A 19,200-nucleotide genomic window follows, 5' to 3' on the forward strand; every position below is an offset into this window, starting at 1 on the left:
GGAAGAAATGAAGCCGAGAGTGTGGCAGTAAAAGAAATGGTTACGGGGGAGCAGGTCAGTAAAACTAGACACCAAGATGTAGGAAGGATTTCTAGTGACAAAAAGAAGATTGTATACCCACGTATCGATCTGCCCCCGCAATCTGTACCATATACTGTGGTTCTGACTGGGGTGCCTGAGCTGAATAGTGACAAAAGGAAAACCTATTCAGATCTGAAAAATAAAGTAACTTCTCGGCTTAACACTAATAGACCTCTTCCAGACCATCTACACGCCGAAATATTATATGTTCGGAGAGTAGGTTGGTCGGACATAAACCAAAAGACCTCCCCGGGTATTGTATAATAGTCAATTTCAGGGACAAACGGGCAGTAAGGTTTATTTGTAATTGGAGCCATTGTAGAGTTAATGACGGAATACAACGCCTGGATTTAAATTACTTCTATCTGCCTACACACATAGATCAAACAATAATAAACCAATGGCAGCAACGGGGATCCTTTGACGGAAATAGAGACAGGTTTAATATCCCGATGTCTAATCGTTATGAAATACTGCAGGGGTTGGAGGATGTTGACTGACTCGACACTGGTATTTCCCCTGTTAACTTCGGCCCAACTGTAGGAAATGCTAGTCTAAAGCCATTGTGTGTGAAAAAAGGAACAAATATGACACAGATAGAGGTTGGGGATATACATAACGATACCAACAGGGATGAAGAGGGGATACTAATGGAGATAATCGAAGATGTAAACCCTGTGATTACTTTGGAGCCCCATGGCCTCACGGGCATGATGGATAGTGAGACTATTAGGGGTACCTGGTCATTATTGTATTGGAATATTGCAGGCTTAAAGTCAAAATTGGGAAATGAGAACTGGGTCAATTTAGTGAATATGTATGATATTGTGAGCTTGCATGAAACCTGGTCCACTGTGCCATATCATGTATGTGGATTTAAAACGTTCTTTTCTCCAGCTATTGGTTCTGTACACGGGAGGGCCAAAGGGGGGTTATGCACATACGTGTCCAATTTGTTTCATTGTATGAAAAATGAGATTCTTTTTAACAACATGTATTATCATATAATCAGGATAATTATAGATAAAGTGTTAACATTGATTTTGGTAAACTTTTACAATAACGTCCCTGCAGAGGAGGTGGAAGATATTTTTAAAACCTTAGGAAATGATATAAAATCGACGTTGGGTGGGAGATTTAAAGATGTTTGTGTTATTTGGGGCGGGTATTTTAACTGTTCTATATGCCAAAGTGGAGAGAGAGGAACCTGTGGCATAATGCTGGACAATGATGTTAGCTTAAGTCATTGTGAGCACACTAAGTGTGGGGACCTTTTAAATGAGATCATCTTTGGCTGTGATATGGGATTTGTGAATAGAATGGTTAGACCCGAGATCCCTTTTGATCCCACCTTTAATGGCAGAGGGGTAACCTTAACAATCAACTTTATATTGATGACGGCTAGATATGGGGGAAAGACTCAGGCATTTAACATCCTGGATAACCCGTTGAGCGACCACTTCCCCCTTAGCCTAGAAATTTTAGGCAGACCTAAAGATCCCCACGGAAACGCCATCATAAAACCGTGTGGGGATAACAATGCGATGGTTAGGAAAAATGGGTATGCTCTAAAGTGGACCACTGTGGTTCCTGAAGATTTCCTCCATAATCTGATTAAGAAATGTGAGCCTCAATTCCACACCTGTACGGACGGGAACATTGATGATTCAGATTTTATAAAAAATGTTTTAGATATCGCTTCTCAAATAAAGAAAAGCCTATGGGTTGAATCGAAAAATTCTAAAAAAACTTTAATAAGTTGGTTTGACTAGGCCTGCACTAAGGCTTATTCTAAGCTAAAACACGCTTTAAAAGCTCCCGACAAGGATCGCACTTTAATCAAAGCCTTGAGAAATGATTATAAGAAGACTTTGAAAAAGAGAAAGAATACTTTAAAAAAGGAAGCGTGGGACACATTGTGCGAGGCATCTTTAAACAGAGATACTGCAGCTTTTTGGCAAGCAGTAAATGCCCCACTTTTAAATGATAATGTTTCGGCAAGGATAGAAGTAGCTATTACTGAGAGGGAATGGGTGAAGCATTATTCAGAATTATATACTGTGACGAGCATTGAGGAAGATCCTTAATGGAAAAAATAATGGAGGATCCCCATCACACACTGGTTACTCTGGATCCAGGTATATCCTTAATGGAGGTAACCGCAAGTATAAATGCTTGCCTGGCAGGGAAAGCCCCCGGACCCAATGGGGTCCCGGTGGATTTATATAAAAACAACACCGGTTTGTGGGCCCCGATTCTCACCCAGCTTTTTAATGTTACATCTCGTATAGGTCTTCTATCTTCTTGGTGTGAGTCTATAATAGTGCCGATATTTAAGAAAGGGGATAGAGCAAGTTGTCATTGCTATCGCCCAATATCGCTCCTGGACTCCACTATTAAGATATTTGGCCGTGTGATTTTAAATAGACTTCAGTCCTGGGCCGAAGAAAATATAATAATTAGCAATCTTCAATACGGTTTTAGGAAAGGGTTGAGTACTATTGATCAGTGCCTGAATTTGCATGTCCTTATTGAAAAATATACTAAAGCTAAGGATGGCTGCATGTTTTTAACCTTTGTTGACCTGACGTCAGCATTTGATTGTGTTACCCATTGCACACTATGGCTGATCCTAGAGAACTTAGGAGTAGAGAAATCTATAGTTCACTTTCTCAGGGAACTCTAATCGGGGGCATCAGCCAGAGTCAGGTATGGGAAGAATGGTGAATGTACAGAGACATTTGGTATTGCTAGGGGAGTACGACAAGGTTGTGTCCTTGCCCCCTTTCTCTTTACACTTTATATTAATGATGTAGAGAGGATATTATTACAGGAGGGCAGGGACATGCCGATGATGGGCAAAAGACCAATCCCAGCATTGTTATATGCTGATGACGCTGTCCTAATGGCCAGGACACCGATGGCCATGCAAAGCATAGTCACTTCCTTTACTGACTTTATGACCAGTTTGGATTTAAGGATAAATTGCTCTAAAACCTTTAGCATGACTTGTGGCCATGGGGCATCTAGAAAGAGAAAGATATTTTTTGTCTCCTCTAGCCCAGTTGATTTTACCTTAACCTTTCCATACCTAGGTGTTTTATTCGACCACACTGGTCTATGGAACAATGCAATCAAGACAAGAAGGTTACTGTTCTGCAAATCATTAATGGCCCTAAAATGTTTTAGCCAAAGAATGGGTAGAAAACCCATTGGGGAGATGCTTACAGTGTATAGAGCGACCTGTGTAGCACTGGTCACATATGGCACTGGACTGTGGGGATACGCTAATGTGAGATCATTACAGGTGGTGGAAAACTCCTTAATGAAATATCTTTTAGCTGTTCCAGAAAGTGTATCTACATACGTTTGCCATACTGAACTTGGGGAACCATATTTAGAAGACACTATAAAGGTTGCGCCGGTTTTGTTATGGCATAGGGCCTGGACCACCGAAGAATGTAAATTAAACCGCTCCATATTGTACGATGTGATGAGGCTAGACAATGGTGGCAGGGTTGGATAGCTAAGCTACGCGAGGAAGTTTCTCACCGACTTAGGTCTGGAAAATTATTATGATGAACCTTCATCCATGTGTGATATTTCCAGAAAAGCACGGAAGGAAAAATGTATGAGTTATCTGGAAAAGCGTAGATCCACTACCGAGATGTTGAAACAAACTGTGGTAGCACACCAGTTGATAACAACTACCCTAAAAATGCAGCCATATGTTAAATTGCAAATGAGTGATTACGAGAGGTTTTTACTAACTCGTTTTAGATTAAATATTTTATTCAGGTCGCTTAGCTTCCCTAATATGAACGATTGGACAAAAGTTTTATCTAAATGCCCATGCGACGAAACTTCTGACCAATCAGATATTCATATCCTCTTCTTTTGTAAATTTTATTCGACCCCAAGACGAAGATGGATTGTTCCGATACTGAAGACCATGGAAATAAATCGCTGTCATCCTGCTTTTTTAGCTGTTCAATGTTTAGATAATATTTTAATTGTTGCATCTATTTCAGCGTTTTTTAAAAATGTTTTTAGATCGCGGAAATCTATTATATCCAGATTGGTGATGAATTAACTGTATTTTATGATGAAAGTATGTAAATTGCGATTTTACTGTACTTTTATGGTTGTTTTGTTTTAATAACCGAATAAAGACTCAATGATGATGATGATGATGAAGTTGTGATTGAATTAAGTGTTTGTATGACCAATAAATCAGCAGCAAACAGCAATTTTTTAATCACAGGTCATTTTCCAGTGCACCACTGATTATCATGGCTGATCGTATATAAATGTTCCTGTTGCCTATTATCATCTAAACACACAAGATGATGGACGGAATGTTGCACAATGGCAAAACATTCACCCCCAGTCACAGATCTGGGTTTAATCCATCGTTATTTTGCTCACCAAGCCAACCCAGTTCAGACATGGCCATATGCAAATCAGTCTTGACCCTGTGCCTCATGGGAACAGTCCAGCCCGAACTGCCAAGCCATGTCCTCCCTGGACCGGAAACACGTGATGAAGGAGGGGAGGATGGTAATGGGGAAGAAGGGCATGGCCTAAAGAGTAAATAGTGGTGTGGGAGGAGAGAATGATTATGCGCTCCACATGCAACGCAGCTACAGAAGCGATGATTCGCAGCAATAAAAATGTACTCCTTTGTAAACTCGAGCACGCCACCGCTAACGCAGAAGCCGTGCTGATACACAAGCCCAAGGTAGACTCCAAAAATAACCAGCCGGCAGCCAAGCATTGTGAAAGCGACCCGGAGCCGAGCGGGTGCCTGTGCCTCTTGTTGCCTCATTCCAAGCACAAGGAAAGGGAGGGGATGGGTAACGGAAACGCTGCCTTTGTTCTCGGAGGGTGAGAGGAGGGCTCCAAATGTGAAGCGGGAGGGAGATAACCTAAAATACTAGTGACGCGCATGAAATTAAGTGATCTAAAAGGGTTGTGAAAGTGTCATTCAAAACATGCAGTTTCACTGTAAGTTACGAGAACAGAATTTTGTCAGCATCCAATGCAAACAAGAATAAATGGCATGAAGCGGGCGCCTCAAGAGGTTAGGAGGTAGCAGATGCCATTTTGCAGAAACACCAGCTGCAATTAAACACAAGAGCTGGGGAGGGGGTGTCAGGAGCTGGGGAGGGGGTGTCAGATGCGGGGGAGCGGACTCCTTTGACGTCTGATGCCGAGGCTCACAGGCATGCGATGTGCACGCGCCCGGCTTCGCTGCGAAGATCAAAGGAAAGGCAAGCGAGCATATGGAGAGTGAGGGGGTGTGCAGCCTGGTGAGCTGAATGCGTGTGGCAGCAGAGGTGGAGCGCGCAGCTGTTCACAATGCGCGTGGTTGTGCTCACATGCACTGTACCCGATCCGCAGTTTGGGTACACTTTTGAAAGCCTTACTATAATCTCGCCAGCATCCCTAACGGGATTGCTTAGGCGAGACCTAAAAAGTACTTTGCTGTTTGCTTTGTCATCTTGAAGAAAAGATATCCAAGGGCTGAAACTGAGCTTGCCTCCTGTCTGAAGTCTCAGGGACACAAAAGACTTCAACCTCAGCTCCCCTGAATTTCCTTGCTGGGAATTCCAACCTCCATAGAGGTGCCTGCCTGCTGCTGTTTGGGACCTCTAGAGACTGTTTGTTATTGGGAGCTGGAAGATCAACTCAACGAGGAAGAAGCGTGTCGCATCCGCACCGTTTCCCGACGCATTGCCGAGTCACAGAGAAGACGCGTGCCGCTTCAGCACCTAGTCACAACGCATTGCCCAGCCCCGGAAAAGAAGTGCGCCGCATCCACACAGAGTCCCGCCGCCGCCATTTTGTTGCATCGCACCAGATCGTTGCCACGCATTGAGGCGCCATATTGTCGCATCGTAACCGGAACGCAGTAAAAAACTGATGCATCTCCTCCTCTGAGCTCTAGTAAGGAATAGGTGCGCTGCCTCCCCGAAGCAAGGAATTGACACATCGCCTTCCCTGCGACCCTTTTGTTTGTTTTGTATTACACATCTAAGGTACTTTGTTTGAAAAGTGTTGCATTTACAATTTGCATTGAACTGAACTATTTCTACCATTTAAGAGCCTTATTTTTGATACTGTATTGTGGGTTTTTGCCGTTTGGTCTTGTTTAGATAAAGAATACTTATTTTTTTAAACTGGTGTGGTGTCCATTTGTAGTGTTTTCACTGTGTTACTGTGTGTGTTCACAAATTCTTTACACACTGCCTCTGTGATAAGCCTATCTGATCGTGCCAAGCTACCAAGGGGGAGCAGGGGTTATTTTAGAAGTGTATCCCCTTTACCCTGACTAGAAGCAAGGGTCCCTATTTGGACAAAGGTACCTGTAGGAAGGTGGATACCTGACTATGGTTACCCCAGATTGTTTGCCTTGTGTTTAGCTGGTTTTCAACTTAGTTGGCTTGGGATCCTGCTAATCAGGGTCCCAGGCTATCTGCTCTCTCTTTAAAATGGACTCCATGTCCCCTAGGTGCATAACTAATTGGATTGGGTCACCTTATGAGCCCCTGTACAGTGTTCTATAGGTACCCAGGGCATAGGTGCATCCAAGGCCTACCAGGGGCTGCAGCATATCTTTTGCCACCCCTGGCTGGCCATCCAAACTGACACAACTGGCTGATCACTCAGCTGGGGCAAGATCATGTAATCACCCCTTGCTTAGATATAGTATACCCAGATCTAAACCTATATCTGGACACATATATACCTATAAGTCACTCCTATGGCAGGCCTTAACAATCCTGGAGACAGAGTGCTTGGTTTTATGTGAGATGGTGCTCTAGCATGAGCTGAACCTGTCTGCAGCTTTCAGAACCATGTCCTTATAGCTGTTCTGGGATATTGCCATACCATATACTCTTAAGTGCATTATAATCCTCGCGGTTATTGCTAACTTTGGTTTGGCTTTATCGAAACATGTCGTGTAAGGTGTCATACACTTTGGAATACTACCCCCTCGCCAGTTCTGGCGACAGGGGTAGCATTCCACCCTTCTAGAGGGAGAAGACATGTAACTTTACTTGAATGCGGTTAAATCTAACCAGAGCCTCAGCATCACAAAATGGATGCTGCTGCCACAGACACAAGTCTGGCCTCCTGCTGCTGACCGAAACTTGGCAGGGGAGGCTTGGACAAAAGGTTTCCTGTCACAGGGAGGTGTTACACCCCCCCCCCATACAGGAGATAGTGGATTGGGGCAGGGAGGGCTGAATGAAACTAGACACTGCCTGGGGCACACAAGGTGTCCCATGCAAAATCCAGTCAAACCGGTTCTGGGGCACCAGCCCCAGCTCTGGCGCGAAACTAGACAAAGGGAAAGGGGTGTAACCACCCCCTTCCTGGGTCTCACCCATAGGAGGGACCTAGCAGGATATCCAGCCCCTTGATTTGGAATAAAGGTAGGAGCTGTGCCAGTGCACATCAGATAATCCCGACTGAAACTTTGATACAGAACTCTGGACCCTTCGACATCCCACTCGACGTGGAAGACTGAAGAATCTCCCTTGTGGTCAAGGAGTGACCACCCTGTGCAAACAGGCACCATCCAGCGCCCAACGGTTTGCTTTGTTGCAGCTCCAGCCAGAGCTCGAGCGACAGAGATCGACAAGACCCAGCTTCCCTGACTTCTAACAGCCCGATCCACAGTCCCAGCGAATCTGAGACCCGTGGAGGCGACGTGAAGCGTGGGGCCGGCCATCTTGAAAAGACTGCGAAGTGCGGACCGTGCGGCTCCCGAGGCACCCTCAAAGCTGTGCATTGAGCTTTGAGAAGCAGCTCGTGCACCGAAGATCACCCCTTCACACTCACCGAGTGCTGCGTGGGGCCTTTTGCATTTTCATGCTCGACGTGTCTGTCCGGTCACTTGCCCGTTGGCTAGAGGTCACTACGACGACGAAACTATGAAACTACTCTGCTAGTCTGGTTGCTCCAGACTGGCCCTCGCTCCCCTGAAAAGGAGCAACCTCTCTGACCTTGCTGGTCCGAGTAAGAAGCGATCTTCAAATCCTGCGTGGGTTGCATTTGCCAAGGCCTGTTAACTCCGATCCGGAAGCAGACACCGCCGACAGCGAGAGCCTTCGTGAGACAGCTCGTGATTCACTCCTGGTCATCCTCGGTGCCCCAGAGTCCACGTGGCAGCGGGACAAGCTTCTCGACAACCACCTGATTGCGCCCGACGTCGCCTGGTTCCTTCCTGGTTCCATCCTGGTCACTGGCTAGTGACCCAGACTTTGTCCCCTCTGCTTTCAGGTACTCTACATCTTCGATCCACCCTTGGATCCAACCGGACTCTTCTCTCCTAGCCGCCTGCAGAATCTTCATCTCCAGGCTCCATAGAACTCCACGACGAAACCCGACACACTTTGGCACCTATGCACCCGCTTCCTGTGGGTGAGGTAACGATTGAATGCCGGTGCTCCTGTAGTGATTAACACCTCTAGTGTCCTAGTTTTAAGTGGCTAAGTTCTAATCCAGTCGGAAGACTTCTAAAACAGTAACTTTGTAACTTTTAAGCACCATTGACTTTGCATTGGTGCATGCTTGTGCTTTTAGCGCTGTACCCGAATCCCGCGGGCTACTCCCGTCCTAACTACAGTTAGTCCAGTGTAGTCCCAGCGATTCCCAAGGCCCTAGGCCTTACCACTGTTCGAAAAGCGGTTCTTATACCACTTATTTAATATATGGTTTGAGTGGCCACCGGGCCTATCCATAATTGTGCAACTTTTGTATGTTTAACTGTGCTTTTGTTTAAACGCTTGTGCCTCTGCACTCGGAGTACAGAGGATTATTCTAGTAATAAATACATATATTTTTATAATATATAACTTGTGTGGTGTCCTTTCATTTGCTAATACAGGACTCCATATGGTAAAACAGCTGGCTTCACATGCCCTCTTGAGTTAAGCCTAAGACTGCTTAGGTCCAGGCTACCCCTAGGATAGCTTGTCTATAAGGTTGACTTACAACCACCACCATAAGGGATTGTTTGGACTGATACAAGGTGCTCACTAGAATAGTGAACATCATACATCAGGCCAACTTCTCACAGTACCTACCTCTGCAAACTAGAGCCCCTCCATTTCTAACAGTGTGCAATTGTATTTATATATAGTGCTTAGTACTCTTGAGGAGCGGTGGCACGCACTATACAAATGCAATGAAAGGGTTTTTTTTTCCTTTTAAAATGGGCTGGCAGAGGTTCAGTGCCCACCAGACAATCCAGGCTTTTCTGTCAATAACATTGCATCTAGCATTCTGTTGTGGTGGAGGAGGCTTGTGGTTTTTCTAGTAAAAAAAAAAACAAGTAGTGGCTAAAAAAAATAAGAACCTGCAAAATAGTATTGGCAAATAGGGTTATGGGCAGTACTTTGCTTCTGTGGTTGCTGGCACTTAAGGATGACTGGAATTATGCAAAAGGGAATGACCAAATTATGTGGCTGGGGTGACTAAATTATGCGGCAAGAATTTGGCACATTGAGTGATAGTATTACTTCATTAGTTTGTCATTTTTACGCATCTGAGATAAGATTTGACTTCACTAGAACTAACTTACCACCCAAACACCGAAATAAGCAACTAATAATGGGCAGTCAACCTTTGCGTAAGGCTTTTTTCCACTTTGCAGCAACACGTGTCACTGCATTTTCAGTAACCATTGATCCATTCGAGCTGGAAATACATTTTGCGGCTAAAATCTGTGATATGTGGCAAATGCAAATCCATAATAATGCAAATAAAGGTTGGGGCTGCAGAAATACGTAATTCCAGTGGCACAATTTATTAATATGGACAGGGTAAATTAAAAAATGGTCCCACAGGCAGCAGTCCAGATCCTCTGAGGAAAATATCTCCGACTTTCTGTTCTATCTCAGAAGCAAGGCCAGCTGAGGTCCAAGCACGGATGTTGTGAGAATGGCATGCAGTATTGGTTTCAGGGCGATAGATTAACAATAACGTTATGCCCCACAGTTACTCTAACAGTCAATACACAGGCAGTGGTGAAGAGCAGTCCATCACTGTGCTTTTCTGCCTCATGCTTGCTCTTTGGGTACGTTTAGCTAGAGCAGGGCATGTACATTGCAGAAGGGGCACTTGTGAGGTGCAATATTCCCTTACGCAACGACGCCACCCACCACCACCCTCCGCACCTGGACCCCGATCAGCACCGAAGACACCATCCGCACCATGAACTCCATCCATTCCGGATCTCCGACTGACCCCTGCCCTCACCACGTCTTCAACAAAGCCGACGCTGTCCTCGCACCCCACCTGCGGGACATCATCAACACCTCCTTCGACTCCGCCACCTTCCCTGAGAGCTGGAAGCACGCCGAACTCAGCGCTCTCCTCAAGAAACCCACAGCAGACCCCACCGACCTCAAGAACTACCGTCCCATCTCGCTCCTCCCGTTCCCGGCCAAAGTCATCGAGAAGACCGTCAACAAACAGCTGGCCGCCTTCCTCGAGACGAATGGATCCCTCGACCCATCACAGTCCGGCTTCCGAGCGAACCACAGCACCGAGACCGCCCTCATCGCCGCCACCGACGACCTTCGAACTCTGATGGACAACGGAGAAACAGCGGCCCTCATCCTCCTGGACCTCTCCGCGGCTTTCGACACTGTCTGCCACCGCACCCTAGTACAGCGCCTCAGCAACATCGGAATCCAGGAGAAGGCACTGGACTGGATCACCTCCTTCCTCGACGGAAGAACACAAAGAGTCCGCCTACCACCGTACAAGTCAGAGGCCACCAAAGTCATCTGCGGCGTACCCCAAGGATCCTCGCTGAGCCCAACCCTCTTCAACATCTACATGAGCCCCCTCGCGGCCATCGCACGCCAACACAACCTGAACATCATCTCCTACGCCGACGACACCCAGCTGATCCTCTCCCTGACCAACGACCCCGCCACCGCCAGAGCCAACCTGCACGAAGGGATGAGAGACGTAGCCGAATGGATGACGACCAGCCGCCTGAAACTGAACTCAGACAAGACGGAGGTCCTCATCCTGGGCTCCACGCCCTCCGCCTGGGACGACTCCTGGTGGCCCCCCGCCCTGGGCACCGCACCCAAACCAACAGACCACGCACGCAACCTGGGCTTCATCCTGGACTCCTCCCTCTCCATGACCAGACAAGTCAACGCCGTCTCCTCGTCATGCTTCAACATCCTGCGCATGCTACGTAAGATCTTCCGGTGGATCCCCACCGAGACGAGGAAGACGGTCACCCAAGCCCTCGTCACCAGCCGACTGGACTACGGCAACGCCCTCTACGCCGGAACCACTGCCAAACTACAGAAGAGACTCCAGCGGATCCAGAACGCCTCGGCGAGACTCATCCTCGACATCCCCCGACGCAGCCACATCTCCGGACACCTGAGAGACCTGCACTGGCTCCCGGTCAACAAGAGAATCACCTTCCGGCTCCTCACCCACGCGCACAAAGCCCTACACGACCAAGGCCCGAGCTACCTCAACAACCGGATCAACTTCTACACTCCCAAGCGCCTCCTCAGATCAACCAACCACGCCCTCGCCGCCGTCCCCCGCATCCGAAGAGCGACAACAGGAGGAAGATCCTTCTCCTACCTGGCCGCCAAGACCTGGAACTCACTTCCGACCAATCTGCGCCTGACCCAAGACCACCTCCCCTTCAGGAAGAAGCTCAAGACCTGGCTGTTCGAGCAGTAGCGGCACCCCCCCCCCTCCCAGCGCCTTGAGACCCTACGGGTGAGTAGTGCGCTCTACAAATGACCTGATTGATTGATTGATTGATTGATTACGCCTTGTCGAGGACTACTGGGTGCTAACCTATCATAGTGCACTTCACTTCCCATGTGTGCCTGTAAACCTGTGTGTTTGGTGGACAGACACATTATAGATTGAAGAGATGGATCAGCTTGGCACTATGCATGACCAGGACCCGGCACAGCACCTACTGAAGCTGTATGCTTCAGCAGCATGGTATGCCCCAGAGAGCTCAGCAATCATGAGTCTACCTTTTGGCCATCTTTCCCATCTCTGCAAGTGACGGACAGTGTTTGGAAAATCTTGAGATGAAGGGAAAATTAGAGTGCCATGCTCTAGCTCTGAGATACACATACATTTCAAAGGCTCTCTTGAAATGCATATTGGCTGTGCAGTTGTTTTGCCTTGCTGCTGTTCCTCAAGCTGATCTATTTTTGCAGTCAGCTGGTGCCTGCTTCACCTTCTACAACTCTATGCCAATTTCAAACAAGCAAGTGTCATCCTGTGGGTTAACATTTGCTGTTGTGACACATACCAGGTACCTTGCCTTTTTTAATAGCTGCATGAAGAGTGGATTTTAAAGTTCATGCTTGGTGTGCACACAAAACTGGAAATTTGACACATTTATTAGTTGCCCTTTGCTTTGGCTTTTCTGCCCAAGCCCGCTTTTAGTAGACACAACTGAGCTCCTGTGCTGAAAAAACGAGTTACTGCACATTTGGAAAGAGTGGGACTGTCACAAACCGGTCACATCTTCTTGTTCATCTGAGCTGCAACAAAGGTACAGCTGAACCCCTGTACAGATAGAGTCGAGTGCAAGCACAGATGGTGCAGAGGCCTTATAAAGATATGTTGAGCTCATTTACAGAGGGATTCTTTTCTTGCACTGAACAATAGCAGATTCCCTGGTACACACAGAAAGCCAGTTCACAGGCCGAGTTGAGCTAATTCAGTGCCCCTTCCAACAAAGTAAAAGCTGATCTCGGTAGGGATTGAGACACTTGCCACCAGCGCATATTCAGTGGAAGTACCACAGACCTCTCTCCCAGGTTATTCTCCAACATGACCTGTGTCTGATAGGAAGTGAGGAGATGTTGGGAAGGAGGATGAAAGTGAGAGAGAAGGGGTTGACGGAAGAAAGTGTGGTGCGAGATAGATAAGAGATAGAGTATAGTGAGAAAGAAGAAAGTCAAAGTGTGAGAGAATTTGGAGGGAAAAGAGCAGCAAGAAATGAGAGGAGTATGAAATAAGAGATGGCAGAGTGAGTGATTTGTGACAAGCACCACAATGATGCTAAGGCAAATTATACAGCACATTTCACCAATTCTTTTTGCTCCCTTCTTCACCAGAAGTCTGGATGTCACCTTGTAAATAGGTGAGTCCAGCCATGGTAGTGGATGCCGCATGTACCGATCTCCAACCAAACATTTTGAACATCAACACTTTGACAGCTGTGGACCTGGGTTTGAATCCAGCTTGGCACTTAAATGAGAATTGTGCAGTTCTGGGCAAATCATTTTCTCTCACTGTGCCTAAACTTTAAATATGCAAGATGCTAGTGTAAATGTGTGTAATTAGAAGAGTTAAGCACCCAGTTGAGATCACTTCCCATAATGTACAGTGCTCTGTAACTAACCAGCTAGATCTGTGCAATATAAATATGAACACATACTGGATTAGGTCTTGCCTAGGCATCACAAGCGTGGTCTCTTCGAGACATGCTGCATCAACTCTGTAAGCTTTGAGCACACCCCTCACTTGCCATTTGTTCCTGGGTGTGCTTTTAAAAATTCCTTTACTTTCTATGGCTAATTGTTCACATTTGTGTCTCCTTTCCGGGGGTGGGTCTTGCCCCTGCTGACTTGCCCTGTTACATGTATTAGTGCTTGTTTGTCTATTTCAGTTTGTTTCGCTGCACTCCTTTTTCGTTAGCGTTGGACTTTGTTTTTGGTTGGCAAGGGGAGAACCAATGCAGAGGCTCGAACCCGGTTCCCAAGTTGGTAGCTCTACATGTTACACCACATCCTCTGGCCGAACAATGCTGGTTTTCTTTCTAAATGCCTCCTCTGGTAATCGGACTGCTTGGTTATGTATTTATTCTCTGACTAGTATTACCACACCTCCTGTCGTGTGCAGTTTTTTTCCATGTACTTTGCTCGTACTGACGAAAAAGAAGCCTCTAGTCTTGCTATAAAACTGTCATATGTCTAGTTTTAAGGACGTATTCGCCATAGCTTCTCACATTCAGTAATCAACTAAAGTCCTTATGTGGGCTGGAACATGTTTCAAGCGTTTTTCCAGAAGCATTGGTCTTGTTTTTTACATGGTGCCTTGAACACTGACGACAGCTCTAGAAAGCATAGGTAATGGGCTGCGGCGAAAGTTGGCCATGAAGAGTGAGGTTGGATTTGAACTTTATCCATTTTCAACATACATTCAGATGCGACTACGTTTCACGTATGATGGAAATCAAGTCCTCTGCGATTCAACATTAACGCAGAGAGGGGCCAGAAGCTATATGATGGCATCACCCCCCCCCCCCCACAAAGATTGTACATACTGAGTAGCGCCAGCCTTCCACACAGAACAAATAATGGATCACATCTTCAGAAGTAACCCTACGGTGGGCTCTTCTGATCACGGTCCCCCTCCACAGAAGAAACAAGGTACTCTATATTCCTATAGTCTCACTCTCCTCTTTCTCGAAATACCATGCAGCAATGGAATCCCCAGGAGTCTTTTATCTTAGATGCGCTACGTGTGGATGGCTCCAGGATGGGCCACAGCTCGGATGTTGCCAAGAGGTCTTTGGCAAGAGATTTTAGACTAAACCCAGAACGCAGTGGGGGATCCAGATGAGGGAAAGTAATCCTTAATTGCCTTGCTCATCTTGTATGCAGTGGTTGTTTCTGTGTATCTATGCTTGCACGCACGGAATGCAAGACGCCTGCAGCTTCCTTCTGGCAGAACTACCAATAAAACTGATAGCTGTAATGCAACAACAAAAAAAAGTTTAGCCAAGTTATCATTCAAACCAAGAGAAGAGCCTGTTGGGGCAGTTCATGGAATAAATAAAAACACAACCTGAATACACGTGTCTTTTAAAGAAAATTTAACTCCTCTATATGTTTTTTCAAGCTGAAGCATGGCTCTGTGTAACAGCTGCCTGTCATATGCTCCTTATACAGAACCTTCTCTACCCCCACCCCAACACCAACTGTTCATTTCGGTTCTAAACACGAAACCAATGATCAATGAGTTGAATACAAATACTACGGTGTCACATTCTGATGGACCAGAGCATATGATTTGGAGTTTCTTAACCACCTTAACAAAGAAACATCATTGTGCCGGGTAAGATGACTGTAGGAAGCTTGCTCTGTATATACTATACCAAAGTAAGGTATAGTGTGCATAGAGTCCAGTGGAACCCCAAAAGGTAGGCAGAGGTAAAAGTATATAATTCCTTACTCTCCATTTGTGGTAGTGTGGGCAAGCAGTAAGGCTTTATCAGAGGGTAGTGTTAAGCATTTATTGTATACACTCAGGCAAGAAATGATGTCACACACTCAAAGACTGTACTCAGACCAATTTTGTTTTTATAAAAATATTATTTAGTTATTTTATTTCTAGACCCAAGCCAGGCCTGGTTCAAGTAAGCAAAATATTACTTTGCAGGTATATTGCAGTTGAAATACAATTGATATGCAGTTGGATGCCATTGGTTTGTTTACAGGTAAGTCAACAGTCAAAATTACTTTAGTTACTTTTGAGGTTAATTAGCACTGTACTTTTTAGATTACTTTTTAAGTTACTTTTTGTACTCTATGTGATATGCCAAGAAATCACACTGGGACATTTCCTAGATAAAAGGCAAGTAATTCAGTTTTTGTGCATTTGCAGTTTTTCAAGGTTTCATACAAACCAACTCCACACTTAGAAGAATTTTCAAAGAAAAGCAGCCAATTCAATCATATGGGAGGAAATTAAGTTATCGGTTTACAGTAAGTACTTGGTGTGGGAGTTGTGTTTCTGGGGTTAGAACCAGGGTTCCCACAGGGTCAAGGATGCACTCTCAAAGCACCTTCAGTGGCACTAGGGCGGCTGGGGGACTCTGGTTGGTGGCTGCTCACGAGCAGGCCACGAGGTTGTGGGAGCAAAGCTCCTGGACTTAAGCTTAGGGCAAAGGGGGATCCGAGTTAGCATGTGAACACGTAGAGGGGTGGGGAGGACTAAACCCAATAAAGACGAAAGAAAAGGCTATGACAAAATTATACGTTTTGAAAAACTGCCCTCACTCACACACAAATGTGTGTGACATGCTTCATCATCGGGTCTGCTTACAAAACGCCCCTGCGTAGCCACACAGGGGGCGGAGCATAGGGAGGGGGAAACACAAAACACAAAAAAAAAAAAGGACAAGGACAAACACAAATGTGACTGACCGTGATCACAATAAAGTGTGTTACCCTTCAAGACTGGGTAAGTGATAGACGAAAAGTGCAGTTAGGTAGTGCTCATTAAAACTGGCTTGTGGATACCTGTTAGCCCTTTATTCATAGGTTCCATGGTCAGGGTTAAAATGTGTGAAGGATAGAAAGTGTTTCGGCAGGAAATCAAGATCCTGAAACACTCCTCCTTAGACTGCGGTGGTCAACATGTTTCGACTGTGTTAAGGTGCCCTCTGAAGCCTGAAAGACGGTCACCCACGCACTCATCAGCAGGAGACTAGACAAAGGCAACGCACTCTACACAGGTGTCACCCAGAAGCTCCTCCGGAAACTACAGAACGCCGCAGCCAGACTGGTCCTCAACAACCCCTACCGCAGCCGCATCTCCGAACACATGCGAGAACTCCACTGGCTCCCAATCAACAATAGTCAAGTTCAAGCTCCTCACACATGCATACAAAGCCCGCCACAACGCCAGACCAGCATACCTGAACCACCGTCTCTCATTCCACGTACCCACCATATACCTCTGATCCGCCAAACTGGCCCTTGCCACTGTCCTTCGGATCCACAAGACCAGGACCGGAGGAAATCTTCTTCACCTATCTTGCCACCAAAAACCTGGAACACCCTGCCTCTCCACCTCAGGCTACCCCCGCCACTGGCCCAATTCAGGAAGGATCTCAAGACCTGGCTCTTCGACTTAACCTCAGCGCCCATCAGGACCTGCAGCACCCCCACACCAGCACCTTGAGACCCTCATGGGTGAGTAGTCACACTTAACAAAGACTGATTGATTGAAACACATCCTTTTGGTATACTCTTATTTTAAGAAATATGCCTGACAATAAATAAAACAACAACAATGAAATATTTATAATGTAGGTAAGTGACATAGCTGCTCAGTAGCATTTTGCTTGTAGGAGCCAGAAGTTTTGATGTTCCTATTATAAGTATGGACCTGTAAGTTCCGGAATGCAAAGCGCAGTTGGGTAAATCATCAGAACTGGCTGAAGGTGTGAAACAATGCCACAACACACAAATCCATTCCACATAAATCCACTACACAAAACACATTTAAACATTGCATAATAACATGCCACACAATCCAACTATGCACACTTTCACTCCACATCATTTACCTCCATGCCACATAATTACAAACCAATAAAATAAACTAATTCCACTTCCCTCCATGCCACAAAATTCCACTTCACATAATACCACTCTGCTACATAATTCCACTCCAAACCATATAATTAGCCTCCAAGCAACTCAACTCAAGATAATTACACTACTCATAATTACACGCCAACCAACATTTCATGCCATATTTAAACTCCACATATATCCACTCAATTACAAAACACATAATTACACTCAACAAAATTAATTCAACTTTGCAACATGCCACAAAATTCCACACCATATAATACTACTCCACACCATGCCATATAATACCACTCCAAACCATGACACATAGTTCTACACAATTCTACACCACACAGCTTAATTACTCCACATACCACCCAGTGCGACATAAGTACACTCTACTCAATACCACATAAATACACCCCAATAAACTCACTATATGGCACATTACCAGCAAACCACATAAATTCACTCCGCACCATGTCACATAATTACATTCAGCATAAATTCACAATGCCACACAGTTCCACCCCATACAATTCAACTACACACCACATAATTCCACAAACCAGATGATTCAACTCCACAACACACCACATACCTCCAAGCCACACCACAGATTTCCACATAATTCAACTCCACTACATGCCACTCAACAACAGACAATACTATACCACCTAATTAAGTCCATGGCAGACAACCTCACTCTAAATAATTCCAGTACACAATACCATATAATTACTATCCACATAATTCCACCGCACACCATGCCACATATTTTCACTACACAACTCCACTCTACAAAATTCCACAGCACATAATTAAACAACAAACATTTCCAATCCAACCCACATAATTTCACTCCACACTACATACATCTACTCCATAACAAATGGGTAAAATCAATGTCATTTACAAACGCTAATAGCTCTCAGATTGCCTAGACCTATTCGCTTTCTTGTTTTTACATTGTTAACAGGAATTCCACATATTCCGCTTTGTGAATGCCAATACCATTCGAGCTCTTGATGACCCATCCTCATTTTGTGACAGCCAAATATAAATTCCCCATAATTGTATTAATCCCAGTGCATGCTCCACATCATTAATTGGATTCATATAAGTATACTTCTTGGTGTTTGTGGGAGTACATTCACGTGCTCATTGGGGGATCATCCCACAAACATCTTTGTGTTTCTTTGAACCATGTGTTTATTATGTGGCTTATGTTGCGTTTAATAAGAAAGACACCTTGCAATAGGGTTTCAGTGCTTTCTTTTATGTGTGTCAGACAGGAAGACCGGACACAGGACTCACTTTTTACCATCTTATTAGCATCTGATGCTCGTGGATCTGGTGGACACTCAAGACCCAGCTCCAGCAGTGCTAATTGTCTCAGGGGAAAGCACTGGCAAAGCCAGTGGGGAACTGCCTATAAAATATAGACATGAATAAATGCGGTTTGCATGCATCAGCACAATAAAAGAACACATGCTGACTTTGCAAATACTGGCTCAGAGGATACCTCCGACCCTATTGCATGAAGTGGTAGCCCCACCACTGTTGCATGAACTACTTAACCCCCCCCCCCCCCACACACACACACACACACACAAATTTAAATTATATGTGCGCCCTTAAACACAGACATATGTAAAATGTTTTACACATCGCCGTGAGGGCCTCTGCAGGGTGGTGCCCTGGGCAGGTGTCCAGCTCG

At 45.5% G+C, this 19,200-nt stretch overlaps 1 protein-coding gene across 2 annotated transcripts in view; it reads right to left on the minus strand.

The window, feature by feature from the left end:
• The window catches only part of GINS1 (GINS complex subunit 1), a 375,966-nt gene that overhangs the window by 302,048 nt on the left and 54,718 nt on the right, over window positions 1–19,200 (minus strand). The window lies entirely within an intron of this gene.

This window comes from Lissotriton helveticus, chromosome 6 (assembly GCF_964261635.1).
Source record: "Lissotriton helveticus chromosome 6, aLisHel1.1, whole genome shotgun sequence".
In the NCBI taxonomy this organism is placed as follows: domain Eukaryota; kingdom Metazoa; phylum Chordata; class Amphibia; order Caudata; family Salamandridae; genus Lissotriton; species Lissotriton helveticus.